The 6,782-nt window shown below is 43.5% G+C and overlaps 1 pseudogene; it reads right to left on the bottom strand.

Annotated features, from left to right (window-relative positions):
- Window positions 1-5,514: 5,514 nt before the first annotated feature.
- On the bottom strand, window positions 5,515-5,633 carry LOC133389760 (5S ribosomal RNA; annotated as a pseudogene).
- Window positions 5,634-6,782: the final 1,149 nt, after the last annotated feature.

Genomic DNA, 6,782 nt, shown 5'->3' with positions numbered 1-6,782 from the left:
ATTTATTTATTTAAAGGGGTACACACGAAGTACCTGTGCATGTGCTCAGAACAGGAAAAGGTAATGGAGGTAGGGGAGAAGTGATGGAGGAGAGGGGCAAAAACAAGACACAGTCCTAAAACATTCCATCAAGCTCTACCCACTGGTGTCACATAATACTAGAACTTGGGGACATCCAATGAAGCTGAATGTTGGAAGATTCACAACAAACAAAAGAGAATTCTTCTCTACACAGTGCACAGTTAAACTATGAAATTCATTCCCCCAAGAGGCAGTGATGGCAACCAACTTGGATGGCTTTAAAAGAGGAACAGAACATATTCATGGAGGATAAGGCTATCAATGGCTACTAGCCATGATGGCTATGTTCAGTCTTCACTGCTGGAGGCAGTATGCCTCTGAATATCAGTTGCCAGGAATCACAGGTGGGGAGAGTGCTGTTGAGTTCACATCCTGCTTGTGAGCTTCCCATAGGCATCTGGTTGGCCACTGAGCGAATATGGTGGACTATTATTTATTTATTTATTACATTTATATCCCACCTTTCCTCCAAGGAGCGCAAGGTGGCATACAAACATGGTTCTCCCCCTCCCAATTTTATCCTCACAACAACCCTGTGAGGTAGGTTAGGCTGAGACACAGTGACTGGTCCAAGTCCACCCAGTGAGCGTCATGACTTGTTGCCCAGGTCCCAGTCCAACTCTCTAACCACTACACCACACCGACTAGATGGGTCATTAGATCCACCAGGCTCTTCTTCTGTTCAGTGATAGTAATAAATATCTATGACTGAGAAAGTGGGAATGTGTGGATGCTTACATGCCAAGTGTGTACACAGAAAATTTGGATTTTTATGACCTGTTTTTGATATAAGGCTCTCATCTGAAAGCACCCTAGATCCATTCAGGAGCCTCCTGTTTTGATCAAGCCCAGATCTGATTTCTGTGATGTCTGAAAATACATTAAAGGCTAAGAAAGATGTGGTGATAATACATCTTTGTAACTTGTATCATTTAACAAAAAAGTTTTTAAAAAATTAGTCGTATTGTCACCTGGATTTGTCTGCACAGGCAGCAGAAGTTTTAAGCATAGTAAAATACCCCATGAAACAAGGCAAAAGAGTAGAGACATCTTCTAAAATTGCTCTTTCACAAAAGGAAAAGGAAGAGGGCTGCTTAATAGAGCAGAAGATTCTGAAATACAGATAAATCTATTGCCCAGTCTCTCAGATAATACATTACCCAAATAGCTCTTATGGATGTTTAGGTGTTTAGGATTGGGCTTTACAAGGCTTGTTTTATTGTTTTATATTATTATTTGTATTATTTTAAATTGTTTTTAGATTTTTAAGTGCCTTTTAAGGTTTTAAGGTTGTGCATAGTTTAATTGTATTTTAATTGTATGTTTTTCTTTGTTTTTAACTACATGTAGTTCTATTTGTAAGCTGCCCTGGGTTCCAGTTTGGAAAAAGGGCAGGGTAAAAATAAAGTTTCAATCAATCAATCATGTTGAAAGAGAGAATGTCAAATCCTGCCTTAGTTATACATAGGCTTTCTTTACTTTGTGTCAATGGGCATTTTGTTTAGATGGCTAATATGTTGGAAATGGAAATGGACTGCTTTCAAGTCTATCCCAGCTTATGGTGACCCTATGAATAGGGTTTTCATTGTAAGTGGTATTCAGAGGGGGTTTACTATTGCCATTCTCTGAGGCTGAGAGACAGTGACTGGCCAAAGGTCACCCAGTGAGCTTCATGGCTGTGTGGGGATTCGAATCCTGGTCTCCCAGGTCATAGGCCAGCACCTTAACCACTACACCACACTGGCTGTCAGGCTAATATGTTAGGGAGGGCTTAAAATTTGCATTCCCTCCAGGGCAGACTTCCAAGTGCTCAGCACCTGAAACTGGGATGTGATTTTTAAAAGTTTCTTTTTCTGAAGTTTTAGGCACAAAGGTTCTGCTTTCCAGATATTTTTCCTACGTAACCAGAATCCTGTATATAATGTTGCACATGTCTCACTTTCCCATACGGTGAGAAGATCTTTGGGTAGAACTACTTGGGTTTGATTTGAAAAGGCCTTAGAGATGCCAGAGTTTTTGCAACGTGTGCTTTATTTACAAAAAGACAAGAAGAGAAGTGGAGGCAAGCAGCAGACTCTCCTACAAGGCAGCAGATCAATTACACCAAAGCAGATCCTCAGGAGATCTGTTCAGACATCATACTAAGCCGAACCATGGCTTAGCACAACTCTGGGAAGGGAAACGGCAGCTGCTTTGCTTCTCCCCAGTTGTTCTGCTGCTTTGCTGCATGGCACCAAACTAAGCCATAGCTTGGCTTCATGTGTCTTCTGAATTTGGGCTCATGGTTTAGCTCTCCATCTCCAGACTACCCATGAGCTGTAACCAAGGTTTGTCCTATGGTTTACAGCTCATGGTTTGTCCAGGAGAGCTCAAGCTGAAGCCCAGGTTTGAACGACACAGCCAAACCATGGCTTAGGACAGCACAGCAACCAGTGCTGGCTAGTGCCCAGCGGGACTGGTAGGTTGGAAGTCAGAGACATGGAGCAGGACCCAAAGACAGTCGGAGCCGCCTAGTGTTGTCTTCCTTGCTGAGTTCTACAAGGGCAAAACTGGGACTAACAGGAAGCTGAACAGGCAGTGCCACCCCCTGGATTGGTTGTGAGTAAGAAGGCAGACAGGTGGGGGCTGGTTGACAGCAGACTGGTGGGGCAGTGCCAATAAGCAATGCCCCTCTCACCTCCCTGTCAGTTCTAGCTTGGTACACCAAAGGCTCCTCACCCCACCCTTGCTATTGCTTTTGCAGCTGAAAACCTGAGAAAAGTCATACCTCTGATCTTCTGAAAGGAAGAGAAAAGAGAAGAACACAAATGATGTGCAGGCTGGCCAACTCTTCAACAAACAACAATATCTGGGGATTGGTGTGAGCAGAAGAGGTGAAGGACAAAGCCCTCTAGGTCAAGGAGCAGTGCCAAGAATGGGGCTGGTGATGCGGTTCGGGGGCACACTCATTTTTCAAAGGTCTCATGATAGAACCCAGCATAAAAGTGCAGCATAACTTTAAAAGCCAGGCTGATGGAGAGGGAACCTTTTCCCCTTGCCTTTACAGCAATTGACTCCAGGACAAAACATTATAACCAAAGGCAGGTTTGGTGTGTGTGTCTGTGTTTTCTGACCAGGTGGCAATACTAATGAATGGAGATAAACTAGGGGGCCAAGTTAAGGGGAAGAGCTGCAGCCTGGTGGTTTCTGAATTCAGTGCACATTGTGCGAAGCACTATTTGTTTCTTACTTTCGGTACTGCTGCCACACTGCAGTGGATCTTACATGCCGTTCTTTAATAAAGATGTTTTAAACAGGTGTCTGTTGCTATGTCCGGTTTCAGTTAAGGTTGAAACGTTTCATTTTTGTAAGAACATTATGTTTTTAAATACACTTCAAACACTGATTATTGTCAGAGAAATGGAACACCATCTAATACTCCCTCCCGCCGCTGATCTAAAGACATATATTAAAACACTTTAAAAAAAAATGAGGATATACTTTTCTGTTTTACAACTGCATCCCTGAGGATAGAAAACCAGGAAGGAGAAACAGCAGAAAGAATCCCTAACTGGAATATTTTTCAGTAATTAAAAAGGAGGAAACTTTTCAGTCCACAGGGACAATCTAATCAAAGCCAAGACAGATCCTTGAAAGTTTGGACTGAAACTCGGAGCAGATTCCACTGCCCCAATGACATGGAGCCACCAGCCGCCACTGCACCGTTCTGGGCATGAGGAAGCTGCACCCACCGCTGACTTCCTTATCCTCAGGGTATCTGAGCTCCACCCCCAACATACATGAGGAACTGGGGAAAAGGAAGGCGATGGTGGTGGCAGTGCTTTGGTGCTGCTAACTTCCTTGTTCTCAGTGCTTCTGGGCCTTACCCTTGATGTGGGCTCGGGGGCCCAGAGCCATTGAGGATGTTAGCCACAGCTGCAGCTGCCTCTCACTCAGTACTGGGCTGAGGAAGTACTGGGCGGTTGAAACTCTGCTGCTTCCTTCTGCCACCACTCCTGCTCCTTCCCGTCTCTGCTCTACTCTGCTGCATGTTGGTCCCAGTCTTCCCCCAGGAAGCTTTGGGGGCTTTCCAGGGAAGTGTTGCAGAGGCCACCAGGACATTACTGTATTGTTGTTATGTGCCTTCAGGTTGATTACGACTTACAGCGACCCTATGAATCAGCAACTTCCAATAGCATCTGTTATAATCCACTCTGTTCAGATCTTGTAAGTTCAGATCTGTGGTTTCCTTTATGGAATCACTCCATCTCTTGTTTGGTCTTCCTCTTTTTCTACTCCCTTCCATTTTCCCCAGCATTATTGTCTTTTCTAGTAAATCATGTCTTCTCATGATGTGTCCAAAGTATGATAACCTCAGTTTCATCATTTTAGCTTCTAGTGATAGTTCTGAATACAAGTCATGGGAAACCACAGGAGGGGAGAGTGTTCTTGCATTCAGGTTCTGCTTGTGGGCTTCCCACTGGGGCATCTGGTTGGCCACTGTGAGAACAGGATGCTGGACTAGATGGACCATTGGCCTGATCCAGCAGGGCTCTTCTTATGCTGTTCTTACCTTCCCTCGGGCCTGATCAAACCTGGCTTCTGGCAGAGGAAGGGCTGTAGTCCACCACCAGAACATCTGCTTTGCATGTAAAAGGTCTCAGGTTCAATGCTGGGCATTTCCAGATAAAGCTGGGAGAGACTTCCTGTCTAAAATCCTGCAGAGCCACTGCCAATCAGTGTAGACAATACTGAGCTAAATGGACCAGTGCTCTGACTCAGTATAAGGCAGCTTCCCATGTTTCTGTGATACAGTTATTGTACAAGACAAAGGCAGAAATGAAATTCATCCAACATTTCATAACCCCTGGCATCATTCATAAATACAGTACAATTGATCAGAAAGTATTGATTGTAGCTATTCCGATACTGAAAAGTGTCCAACCGGTATCTTAATGTTTTCCACACTTTTATTTCTATCTAAGCCAAAGTTAAACACTTTTAAGTCCCACTGATCTCGATGGAAAAGATTTAGACTGAAGTTCTACACACTCCTACTTGAGATAGCAAAGTTTACAATCCTGAATATATAGACAAGCCAAACTGAACACAATGGAATGAACTTCTGAGAAAACATGCAAAGTATTGCAGCCTTAAGCTCAGGGGCATTGCTAGATGCTTAAAAAAAACTCAGAGCAAAGACACAAATTTGCACATACTATTCAGTCTGTATAAATGCCAGTGTCAGTCTCTGAGCAATTTAAGATGGTGGATGGCTGGGGTTTCACCAGCACTGTGCTTTTCAGGATGCCCAACAGAGCTTTTGTTGTTGTTATATGCCTTCAAGTTGATTACGACTTACGGCGAACTTATGACTCTTTTTTGGATACTGTATATTCATAGGGTTTTCATGGTAAGAGGTATTCAGAGGTGGTTTACCACTGCCTTCCTCTAAGCCTACGGCACCTGGTATTCCCAGATGGTCTCCCATCCAAGTACTAACCAGGCCTTAACCTGCTTAGCTTCTGAGATCAGATGAGACTGGGCATGTTCAGGGTAGTATGGCTGTAGCCCAACAGACCTTTAAGCAAGTAATTTTTTAAAGAAGTTAAAAGTGTGGGTGAGGAGTAGCAGGACATCCAGAGAGCCCCGCACAAAAAGACCCAGGTCCAGGGTTCATCCTCTAACCACACCCCTGATTAAGTTACGCTTAATTCTGCAGCTGAAATTGTTAGAATTAGCTGGTGGCTAACACTGCCCAGTATGGTGTCTTTTGAATACATCCCTTTGCCCCCAGGCTTTTCCTGATCATTAAAGCTAGACTCTGTCTCCTGTATGCTGTAATGCTTTATTATACTTTTTTGTTCTTTGTAGCTTGTATTGATGGGTTTATCGTGCATTTTGGGGTAGTATTTATGTTTTTAAATTTGCTGTAGATATTTTTCTTCCTGCATTCAATAGTATAGAAACAGCCTGAAATAAATAAAACACATCAATAAAAAGACCTACATTTAGCTGGAGGGTGTCTCATGTTTGCACAACTTGTGAATGAGGGCTGGGGTGGAGGGTGGAGAAAGACACTGGTTGAGTTATATTTCCTGTTGAACAGGAGGTACCTTTATTTATTATGTCCAGTCTGGGTAGGTTTCTTTCCATTTTTTTTACTAGGAAATGCAGTGCATTCTTCCATTGGCATGTGTTACTTTCAGAAGGACATAATTCATCCATGCACAACCAAGAGTGGTCTAACCGCACGTAGGGGGGCGGCGGTGGGGGGATGCTCCAGCAGCAACACTTCCTGTTTGCATAAACAGCCTGTTTTCTGTTTTTGCTTGCTGCTTCCCATGAAACTACAAATCGCGAGAAACGTCTTGAAATAAGACACAGCTATGGTTTATTTACAAACAACAATTGTGCATGAACCAGAAGTTAAAAACTAAACTAAACCATTTGTTGGCTGAAAACCTAACCCACTTGCGGGAGATTTGGCATTTGCTAATTATCAAGGCAGATTTGCCTGGAGGGAGGATGGGCTGTTAACAGGGCCAGATTTAAACTTGTTGTGGCCCTAAGCTATAACATGAGTGAGACCCTTCCCTCTTCAACAAGTATGTGCATTATAGGGTTAGCACAGTCAACGTCGACGCCGACACGAGGGCTGTTTTCTGCAAGAATAGAAAAGGCCGCATGTGTACAACATTCTGTAGAATTGTTTACTGTTT

This window comes from Rhineura floridana, chromosome 7 (genome assembly GCF_030035675.1).
Source record: "Rhineura floridana isolate rRhiFlo1 chromosome 7, rRhiFlo1.hap2, whole genome shotgun sequence".
NCBI classification, from domain to species: domain Eukaryota; kingdom Metazoa; phylum Chordata; class Lepidosauria; order Squamata; family Rhineuridae; genus Rhineura; species Rhineura floridana.
The sequence above is the reverse complement of the archived record's forward strand: the minus strand, read 5'-3'. Positions and strand labels throughout refer to the sequence as shown.